The sequence below is a fragment of the Alnus glutinosa genome, chromosome 9 (assembly GCF_958979055.1).
Source record: "Alnus glutinosa chromosome 9, dhAlnGlut1.1, whole genome shotgun sequence".
NCBI lineage: Eukaryota > Viridiplantae > Streptophyta > Magnoliopsida > Fagales > Betulaceae > Alnus > Alnus glutinosa.
In genome coordinates this window covers 18,135,616-18,147,672 of record NC_084894.1, presented here as the reverse complement: position 1 = coordinate 18,147,672, position 12,057 = coordinate 18,135,616, and the positions used below count along the sequence as shown (strand labels likewise).

The 12,057-nt window shown below is 39.9% G+C and overlaps 1 pseudogene; it reads right to left on the bottom strand.

The window, feature by feature from the left end:
• Positions 1–2,721: 2,721 nt before the first annotated feature.
• On the bottom strand, positions 2,722–4,247 carry LOC133876810 (bifunctional monodehydroascorbate reductase and carbonic anhydrase nectarin-3-like; annotated as a pseudogene).
• Between the last annotated feature and the right edge of the window lie 7,810 nt (positions 4,248–12,057).

Genomic DNA, 12,057 nt, shown 5'->3' with positions numbered 1-12,057 from the left:
CTAGTGAGAGAAGCTCCCGTTTTCTAGTGAGAGAGAGAGCCGGCAGTTTGTCTTTGTTTTGGGGGAGGGAGGCTTCACGCCTCCCTCCTCCCTGGGTTTTTTGTCGTTGGTCATCTTAGTCTTAGTAGCTAAGATGGTTCTTTTGATGTAGTTGAGTCTTCCAACCAATAGGGTTGTGGAAGTTTAGTTGCCCCGGTGTGGATCCGGTGGGTGGTTAGGTTTTCTGTTTTTAGTTTGTGAAGGCAGGAGAGTTCTCTGGTGAAGGTGTCGGTGGGGACTAGTCACCCATGGCGTGTCGATGGGGGAGATAGTGGTTGTGTTGTTCACTGTCAGATTTTTGGAAGCCAGATCTACGAGTTTTTGCCGTCTTCTGGTGGACACGCGCCCGTTAGTTGTGTTCGTTGTCAGTCTCTAGTGCTCCAGCCACTCTCCATGGTTGTGTGGTCTCTCGATGATCGGTGCGTGGCCTTCACGCGCCTGGGTGGATTTCGGTTTGGAACGCGCGTGAGGGCTGCAAACCGGGTTGTTTCGCCGTGAATGGTGGTTCTGGTGATGATCGGAGGTTTTGGGCGTTTGAGGGTTGATGGGCATGTTTCTAGTGCCTGCGCGTGCGGTGCACGCGCCGCCACAGGCGGTGGCTTTCCCGGCAGACAGTTTCCTCTGTTGAGCTTTTCCTGTTTTGTTAAAGTTTTGTGTTTTTTTGGACAGTTTGCTTTGTGCGTATATTAATCTAGTCATTGGTAGTCGCCCAGAATGTGTGACCGACTCTCTTTTCATGTAAAGGTGTATGTCAATGCAGAGGCATCATTCTGTTGGCTGGGTTTATTTAGTAGCAACTGTTTGTATTGTATTGAGATGTATATACACCTTTAGGGTGTCTGATTATGCTTCACCTTTGTGGTGTCTGCTGTTGTAATGCTATTTGTTTTTCAATGAAAGGTTTTCTTTCCCTCAAAAAAAGAAAAAAGAAAAAAGTGGACGTTGAATTTGGAGTTCGAAAATGAACTCAAAAGAAAAGAGAGAACACTGAGGGAGTGAACAGTGACAGAAAGAGAGAGAGAACAGAGAACGCTGAGAGAGAGCCTGAGAGAATATAATTTATATACATATATAGATTATATATTTCAAAGTAATGGCAGGTGGGTGCGCGGGAATTGTCCCGCACGCCTACCTGCACCAATTTTGGCCACGTGGCCTAAAGCCACATGGCCAAATTCTTGATTTATATTTTAAATATATTTTTATTTTATATAGTGTATATAGTGTACAAATTTTCAAAAACAGTTGGCCACGTGTAATTAATACACGTGGCCAATTGCAAATATAAATATAAAAAATTATAAAAAAATATAAATATTTTAGCCACGCGTATTTATTACGCGTGGCTAATTGGCCATGTGTAATTAATATACGTGGCCAATTGCAAATATAAATATAAAACATTATAAAAAAATATAAATATTTTAACGACGCGTATTTATTACATGTGGCCAATTAGTCAAGTGTATTAATTACACGTGGCCAATTAGCCACGTGTATTAATTACAAGTGGCCAATTAGCCACGTGTAATAAATACACGTGGCTAATTTGCCAAGTGTAATTAATACACGTGGCCAATTACAAATATAAATATAAAAAATTTGAAAAAAATATAAATATTTTAGCCACGCGTATTTATTACACGTGGCTAATTGGCCACGTGGATACAGTAACGGCTACTGTAGCCACGTGGCTAATTGCATGTTTTTTTGTAGTGACTATCAGATTATGAACAGAATGAAGATGAACGAATGAAGAAATCAAGAACAAAGGAAGAATAGAGAGTAAGGAAGAGTAATCTAGAGAGAAAAATGATCTATTTGTATATTAATTGTACTGGATAATGAAAATGTATTGCAAGCTAAGTATATATACAAATAAAACATCACCGACTAAGCTCAACTGCTAAGCTAACTTAACTAATCAGCTAACAGACTAATAACTGGTATTTAACGAACATACCAGACTATTTAGATGCACTAAATTTGTTGTTTGCTCTAAATTCCTCAATATGATTTGATTTAAATTTATTTGTTTTTTTATTTGATTTGAAAATTAATAACACATAACCTATTAGTATATATTATTATACCAAAAAAATCATATTTGATTCAATCTCTGATATATGTTGATTTGTTTTTATATATTATATTTAAAGTGACATCTCTCAACATTTTAGACTGTTATTTATCACAATTCTAAATTATTTTTCTTGATGACTTCTTCTTTTCATATATATGTGATTACGTATACTAAAAAGTCGTATCCACAAAAAATGCCTTAAAGTACTTATATTTCCTTTTTCTAACATATCTCTCGTTTCTTAGAAGAAACATTAAATATCAATGTTTTTACGTTGTGGAGGTTGGACCGACGTAAACGCTGACGATTGACGTAAACTCTTTAGTTTGGACCTCCTCAAGCGCTTTAAAATCTTGTGATAATGATGTAATACTTGACCTTTCAATAAATTATAAATTAAAGCTTCAAAACGGAGAATTTGTTTTTTAGTCCATCCATCATTTTGTAGCTATTTTCGTAATAAATGATATATGAATGCCTGAATACACAAGGACACAGTATCCTACGTACATGACAGCATCACCATGTCCCAACATGTTCACTATAAAGGGGAGAATCATAGAGTATAACCGAAAAGTACAAGGTAATCAAGGGCCTAATTAAGGAATAAGTAAATGTGTTGATGAAGATATATAATTGGTTCAACCCCCAACATATATATTTCTGTCACTTCTAAAAGAATGTAAAATCATAAGATTTTAATCAATCCTCTTTGTTTCACTTGGTCTATAAAGAAGCACTGGGCGCCTCTTTATTGGTTGTAATGGTCTTGCATTAGTTTCTGCATCCTGAAAAATAACAAAAATAAATAAATAATTAATTGATTAATTAAAAAAGATTTGATTTCTGCCCTTAAAAATTTGAAACCCTTGCATGTATCTTATATAAAATGTTTATAGACCGGAATAGCTAGCTACTCACATCATGAACGGCTACACGAAGGAACTTGACTTGTTCTTTGGAAACGGTCCTCACCTGATGAGTTAATTAAATGATCAGATCGATGCAGGATGTACATGACTTATAAAATTTACAAGTTAAATTTTTTTTGGTAATGTGGAATTCTATGATATGCCCCCTCACGTGTGGTATTATGGCTAAACGTACACGTAGACAACTACAGGAGAAAATCTTTCAACAACTCAAGGAACCTGCTTTAATACCATATTAAAAACCAACAGGCCCAACTCACCCTAAAATAAACACCTTGAGAGATGAGGGATACTGTAACGATCCAAGAAAAAGCGTTAGCTATATCTATACTATCATCCTAAAATGACTAATCAATTTGGAGTTTTCCTAAAAAAATTTATAAATTCCAATTTCACCTAATAACTAGGCAATATAGGACGTAACACTCATTAATATCTTGTACAAGATTCCAACAACAGAAATTTTTTCCATCTGAGCTCTCATGAAGCATGTGCGCCTCCAGAGCAAACCTCTGGGCATTGATGGTGTGTTCAGAAGGCGAGTGGCAGTGGTACTGTTTGAGTACATATTTTGTTCCATTTATTTCAATATATCTTGCACCGCCATCCCATTTCAGCTGCACAAATAATTTGAAAAAAGAAGAAGAGGAAGTTAGGTTTTAAGGATATGATTGTTAAAGTGATGAAAGATCATGCCGGGTGGTAATATAAGTGAAGTTTTGTGTAAAAAAAACTTGGGTTTACTTGTATTGATCATCCTGATCAGTCTCTCCTTTTGCTTACCATCATGTCATGGCCCCTGTTGGTAAGAGTGGCATTGGAGGGACTGTAACTCCTCTGAAGTCTCCCTAAATGGGAAACAACTTCAACTCTCTCATCCAGCAAATCAATTGGAGACTGCATTGATCCATTTTTACACAGGCTCCATTCCCTGTGAAGCTCTCCCCATCGAGCTGGTCCCTTCTTGCTTCTTTCACCATAATCGAATTCTCTCTCATCATCTGCAATACCAAAACAACGTCATTTCATTGATCGATCAAAACTAGCTAAATATGTATATATGTATATATGTGTGTATATATATATATATATTTAGGCTTACCAACTTCTTGAGATGATGCTATGTATGAATTCAAAGCAAGAAGAAGAAAGAAAGTGCAGAACAAGACATGGGTGATTGCGAGCTTCTCCATTTTGTCTTTGTGGGGGAGAGGGTCCAGCACTTGGCTTTCCTTATATAGCATCCATCGTCTCTGATTCTGTGTAATATGAATATAGAAAACGTGGTTTGACTTAAATTATGTGTTAATTTTTTTCACTTAATTTGACGTAGAGTCCATTTGATTCACTACAAAAATAGTTGCATTTTGCCACTTACAGTTTAACACGTGTACGAACACAGTACATATGGCAAACTGGTCGCCACGTGTGCATGGCCACGTGGGCGACTCGTGTTAGATCTGAATATGACTAACTGAATATCTTGCCGCATGTATCATAATACACGTGGCAGATCAGACACGTGTATCTTCATACACGTGTCTGATTGTCAGCCATGTGTATTAAATACGTGTCTGACAGTCAGACACGTGTATTTCAATACTCGTGGCCATCTGGCCACGTGTACAATAGTTACACGTGGCAATTTTTATTTTTATTTTTTAAAAAAATTTCAATTGTATTTTTTATTTAATTTAATTCTTTAATTGTATTTTTAATTTAATTTAAAAATACAATTAAAGAATTAAATAAAAAATACAATTTAAATATTATTTAAATTTGTTTTTCAATTTAGTTTTGTTATTGTTTTTCAAATTTGTTTGGGTTAATTATTATTATTTTTTTTTTTAATTTTCTTATTTCCGACCACAAATAACGCAATATTTATTTTACCCAAAAATATCACAAAATCAAATTACACAAACCAATAATTAATAACGTATTTGTTAACTACACAAATCTTTACAAACAAAAAATAATTACAAAAAAAAAAAAAAACATATTCGTTAAGGACAAAAAATAATTACACAAAATATCTACAAATCCGAAGGGCATCCTTGCGGATCACGAGGTATCGTCCCAGGCGTGTTCTCGCCAACCGGCAATTGCTACGCAAGGGATGGTGTAGTGGGTGATGGTGTAGCGACAGGGGAGTGCTGGCTCAGCCGTCGTCCAATAGGCGACAACGTACCAACTGTTGTCGCATTACCTGCAAGTAATGTAAACAATTAAAGTATATAATATTACTTGCAAATTTAAAGGAGTAATGAAAACAAATTAAAATTAATTTTGTCGTATACACAATATAAATCATACTTGCAGATGCACTACTAATAGATGACGTACTACCTACGTTTGCAGGTGAAGACTGAGCACCAAGACATGGTTGTGATACTCCCATTGAGGACATGAAGGCCTCGAATTGTCGCATGCGCTGCTCCATGGCGTCGAACTGTCGCATGAGCTGCTCCAACGCGTCATTCCTCTCTCGCTCAGCCCATAGCTCCGCTTGCATTTCTTCCATCTTCCGGGCGTGTTCAGCCCAATCCCGAGATGTGCCCTTAGATGGTCCCCCGTGTGAGCGAGGCCTATATGAGAAACATGTCCCCCGAACAGGAGTAACATTCGGCCCAACCTGCCGAACCCTCCCTGCGTACTCAGGCCTCCCAATCGCCTGTTCGTACATGTCGTTCGGTGCCCAACGCACCGTGTCTGCTGAGACGCTCTGCGTGGCGGCTGGATCACTGGATAAACTCTGCATCATCTTCTCTTGTACGTCGTCAACATGAAATACTCATATATTGAATAATGCCATATCACACACATAATTTAGAAATATTAGTAAAAATAGATCAGTAGTATACGCATAGGACCCGTGTATGTTCATTCAAGTAAGTGCTGTCCTTCTTTGTGTGGGTCTTCACGAACGACGCGGCGCGAGTGGGGGGCGTGCCAGATATACATGCCTGTCGTCATCCAGTTGAAATATATAACAAACAGAGAGCGAGAAAATAGTGTAAAGAAAAAGAAAAACAATTAGCAACAAATATGAAAAACATAAACATATATTTGTTCATACCTCCTCGTGATTAAATCTGGCATAACTTTTGGATCTCGTACAATGGGGAAGGTCATTCTGCTCTCGCAGCCTCTTCATCCGTTCAGAGGTCGCCTACGCATTGAACATGAAGATAAAAATGTAAGCATTGACACACTTAAAGTAGTAATAAAATTAAATGAACTGTTATTAAAAAACCACAACATTTTTTTGTCATACAATCAAAGACCTACATACCCTTTTTTGCTCAGTGCACCAATCGCTCAACAGGAACTCTACATCTTTTGCGTCATACTTTGCAAAAGCATTGTCCGGCACTCTCGCACGTATAATCTCGGGCGTGTCACCGTCTCGAATATCTAGCTTGGTTTTGAACTTCGTCTTCCACGAGCGGTGCTTCCGGCCAATATCATTTCACGCTTCCTTTTGTGCCCTGCGCTTGTCTATTGATACAGGTAGATAGAACTCCTCCTGCACATTCAATTTAAGCATTAGTTTAAAAACTTCAAGAAAAACTTAATCTTAAGTTTAATTCAAATAAATAAATAAATTAGATTCATAAACATACCATCAGTGCGTCCTACATAGCCTGCTTAATCTGCTTATCTACCTTCGCCCATTCGTCCCACATATGTATGTAGGACCCGCTCCTGATAAGCATGCCCTCAGCTTGCCTAAAAAGATTGCAGGCTCGTCCTAAAGGTTGTAGAGCAGCATTGTACTTCAACACAACATTCTTCCCCCTCGGGAGCACCCAATTTCTCTCTGGGTCCCTAATCACCTCATAGTATATGCTTCCGTCTGGGTTGTACCCTAATGAAAAAAATATACAACATTTAATTGGTTAACACTAAAAAATATAATTATATCAATAAATTGTAAATTCAATTTATTTTTCTTTCAAACTTAATATTTATTTTTGGTAACATAATATGAGTTTTAAGGATGTCTAAATATGTACTTACCCATCAACCGAATCTGGTCAATCTGTATGTGCTGGGTCGCTAGGTCGCCTGCGACCTCCTCGCCAACCCCTCCCACTGGTGGAGGCTGCTGATCATCATCTGAAAGCATATCTTGGGGGCTATCGAGGGCCAACTGATCGGTACCCAACATCGCAACGTCCCTCTCATGGAGAATCTGGCTCCCCCCCAGATCTGTCATTTGACTCTCATCGGAAAATGGTACCTGACTCTCTCCAGATATCGGCACCTGGCTCTCTTCAGATAAAGGAACTTGGCTCTCTCCAGGCCCCAGGCCCTAGCTCGCTACCAATGCTAGCATCTGTCTCAACCGCATAATCTAGCCCTGCATCACTGCCTGTGCTGGCATCTGTCCCAACCCCACAGCCGACATCTGCATCTCCCCGGTTTGTGGCAGAGGAAACCTATCATCCTGTGTCTCACTATCAAATCCACATGGCATAGGTCCAGTATATGTAAACGGAAAGTACGGAGCATAACTATGTGGCCCCATCCCCTCTCGCACCCACCATCGAACCACGTTACCTGGTGGGGTGAACCCTATCTAAGATAATGTCAGCAGCTCCGAATATGGAGAACTGCAATATCCAGCTGTGCTGGTCTGCCCGTGATCTGACGTGGGCACGGCCACCGTACCCGGCAACAATGGCCTATAAGCGGCATTTGGGTGGTGTGGCCACGCCGCAGTATATAGTGCCGTCGAATCTGTGGGCGTGGTCATGGGGGGCACGGGTGGGTGGGGTGCCCGATATGCACAAGGAGTGGGTCTCTGGTCCATCGATACCTGCGAACAAATGTAGACAAATTAATTAAAATTTGTATTTTATATATTATTAAAGAATATGCAAATAATACAATGAAATTTATGCAAATAAAAAGAAGTGTATTAAGTTCAAACGAATTAAACCAACAATAAATATATCAATCATTGTATCACGGGAGCTTCAATCGGATCAATGTCGGGCCTGTTGTACTCGAATTCATCATTCATATCGGGTAGGTCAGCAGTGGCTAGTACGAGCGGTACGCACTCGTGATAGGTTGTACCTGCCTCATTACTCCCTTCCCCCTGACTAATGTCGTACACGTTGCGCGGTTTGGTCCTAACTGCACAAACCCAATTTGGGTTCCTTCCATCTTCGACGTAGAATACTTGATCTACCTGAGATGTAAGCACGTACGGCTCGTCCTTAATCTGTTCTCCCATGTGGACGAGGTGATTGAAGTTGACAAACACTAGGCCATACTCGTCTATTGAATCCTCTGTCCATCGTGGGGTCTGCCCAATTGCACTTAAATAGGACGTATGTAGTCCTGTCATAGTACTGGACCTCAACTATATCGGTTAACTGCCCGTAGTACGTTTCGCCTTCAACGATTGGAACACATACACCGCTGTTCTAAGTCCTCCTTCCCACATCATGGGCAAGCGTGCGGAACAATTTCCCATTTACCACGTACCTGTTGTACTTGACTGCTGTCTCCTTTAGCCCTCTATTACGCATAACCAATTTGTGCCCCAATTCCTCCCTACGTTGATCGTCCAGGCCATCGACCTATGTTATAATTACAAATATTAAATATCACATTGGTTAATTACACTGAACACGCATAAATTTTGCCAATTTCAAAATTACCACTATTTCTTTACATATGCACGGTACCATTCGCAGAACTGCTCATGATGTTTTGCTTCAAAAAGAGTCTCCGTAATGCGACCCCTAGTGCATGATCGCCTAATCACGTCTTTGTGCATCCTATATTCAGCGTATACAATTATGTAATAATTGTTATTAATAATTTTATTCGAATTCTGTTAAATATATAAACACTACTTACATCCACAAATTGTGAAACTCTTCAGAGTTGAACACAATATAATGATGAATCTGGTGCATTGTCAATCGGTTCAGGGTAACTCGCGGGCCCACCCCCTTGGATCCATCAGGATTTCTCTGAGGTCTGTTGTGGAATGTTAGTGCGTTATCCAGATACCTTGAACAGAAAGTTACCAGCTCGGTCGCTATGTACCCCTCTGCAATGCACCCCTCAGGAGCAACTTTATTGCGCACATTAGACTTGAAACTCCCAAGACTCCTAGTGTACACACATACACAACAAGATATTGTCGTCAATTAGGGAAACAATTAAATCAAAATATATATGTATATATTACGCAAAATTTTACCTCTCTGCCGGGTACATCCACCTATACTGCACGGGTCCGCCAAGTCTACACTCGCACACAAGATGCACGACCAAGTGGACCATGTTGGTAAAAAACCCTTGAGAAAATACCTGTTCTAGCTTGCACAAAGCGATACAGACGTCACCCTGCAGTCGGTCCATCTCTTCTTGTGATAGCTTAGTTGAGCATATGCCTCTAAAAAATATTGAAATCTCCACAAGAGGTCTAACCACTTTATCTGGCAATGACTGACGCAATGCAATTGGGAGAAGCTGTTGCATCAGTATGTGGCTATCATGGCTCTTCAACCTCGAAATTGTACGGTCCTTGAGCCGAACACACCGTGAAATGTTCGAGGCGTCTCCGTCCGAGACCTTCACATTTCGAAGAACCTTCAGAAAAATTTCTTTGTCCTCCCTAGACATCGTGTGACAGGCAGCGGGAATATATGTCTTACCATTTGCGGCTGTGAACGGATGCAACTTAGGTCTCAACCCCATTTCCTGCAAGTCCAGCCAAGCTGCCAGGTTGTCCTTTGTTTTCCCTTTGATATTCAAAATAGTGCCAAGTATATTATCCATGGCATTTTTTTCTATGTGCATGACATCAAGATTGTGCCGAAGCAAATTGTCTTTCCAATACCGCAATCTGAAAAAAATACTTTTCTTCTTCCACATAACATCATCGGAACTCGCTGCACCCTTCTTCCGCTTCTTTCATTTCTTCTTCTTACCCGCATTCTCATCCCTAAACGCAACTCCGTCTAACTGTTGGAGGATCTCGTCTCCGCATGACACATTTGGCGTGCTGTCAAATTATTCAGTTGGAGATACTTGCCAACTGAATATCTGCATACGCTGGCAAGTCGTTTATTGTCCACATCAACTGGGATCGTATATTAAAATTTTTCATCTTTGAAGCATCAAATGTCCGTACCCCTACATTCCACAATTCCAGTGACTCATCAATCAATGGCAGAAGGTAGACATCAATATCCATACCAGGTGAGCTCGGTCCAGGGATAACCAATGACAGGATGAACGACGTCTGTTTCATACACATCCAAGGAGGTCAATTATACGGCACAAGCATTACGGGCCATGTGCTGTGGGATGTGCTCATCTTCCCAAAAGGCTTAAATCCATCTGTTGTCAAACCAAGCCGGACGTTCCTACTGTCTGCCATAAAATCTGGATGTAAAATGTCAAACGATCTCCATGCCTCACCGTCGGCCGGGTGCCTCCATATGCCATCCCTAGTGCGGCCTTTTGCATGCCATCTCATATAGGGCGCAGTTTGCGCAGACATGAATAACCTCTGTAACCGTGGGATGAGTAGAAACCACCTCAACATCTTCACTGGGTCTTTTTTCCTCGCTGATATGACCTCACAATCCTCACCTATATGTGTATCAGCCTTCCACTTAGATTCTCCACATACGGTACATGAATCTAAGTCTTTATTGTCTTTCCAGAATAACATACAGTCATTACGGCATGCCGAAATCTTCTCATACCCTAGACCCATGAAACTTAAGAACTTCTTTGCCTCATACGTATTAACTGGCAATGTCTTATCGCAAGGAGACAACAGCTGATTGATAAACTCGAGAATGTCTGAAAAATTTTTGTTACTAATACCTCCAACGCACTTCAAATTGTACATGTGTACAGTAGCACTCAATTTACTATGCTTGGTACCAGGGTGAAGTGGCTTCTCGGTAATCTTTAACAACTCTTGGTACCTCAATGCGTCCCCGCAAGAGGTTCCTTCGTCAACTTGTTATGGATCCATACTGACGGCTTCAGCAACATCGTGCATGCCGAAGGCGTCACGCAACATGGCGTGCATGTCACCATCCTGTTCCAGCACCCCCCCTATTCTATGAATTCACCATGTTCAGTGCTACCGGTAGCGGAATCTGTGCCTCTGGGATGACTCGAACACTGACCACGAACAACAGACCCGCTCGTGGTCTCACCGTGCATATACCACAAATTGTATTCCAGATTCATCCCCTACCTCCTGTTAGGTGGGCAAGAACGTAATCTGGAGTGTGACGCTGGTTATTTCGGCAATACTTGCATGGGCAGTTAATTTTGCCATCGAAAGCCGTACAGTTACTAACGGAAAATGCCACAAACGCCCTACACCTGTCGTTATACTATGTCGTACCCCTACGTGCTGACATCCAAGACTTGTCCATATTTCTCTGTATAGGGTTAAGAGACCGAGACAAATCATATTTCTTACAGTGTAAACTTGTAAAAAAAGAAAAAACATGGGTTACAATTTTACGTTTATGGTTTTAGGGTTTAGTGTTTAGGGTTATGGTTTTTGTAATTTTTTTTTTTTAAGGGTTTAGGGTTTAAGGTTTATGGTTAGGGTTTTTGTTTGTGTTTTAAGGGTTTAGGTTTTATTTGTTTATTTATATTTTTTGAAGGGTTTAGGGTTAGGGTTTAGGTTTAGGATTTATTTTTTTATTTATACTTTTTGAAGGGTTTAGGGTTTAGGTTTTATTTTTTTATTTATATTTTTTGAAGGGTTTAGGGTTTAGGGTTAATTTTTTTATTTATATTTTTTGAAGGGTTTAGAGTTTTTTTTTTCTTCAGGGTTTAGGGTTAGGGTTTACGTGTTTTTTTTTTTTTAAGGGTTTAGGGTTAGGGTTTTAGTTTTTTCTTAAGGGTTTAGAGTGTTTGATTTTTGTTTTTTTTAAGGGTTTAGGGTTTAGGGTTAGGGTTTTAGTTTTTCCTTAAGGGTTTAGAGTTTTTGAT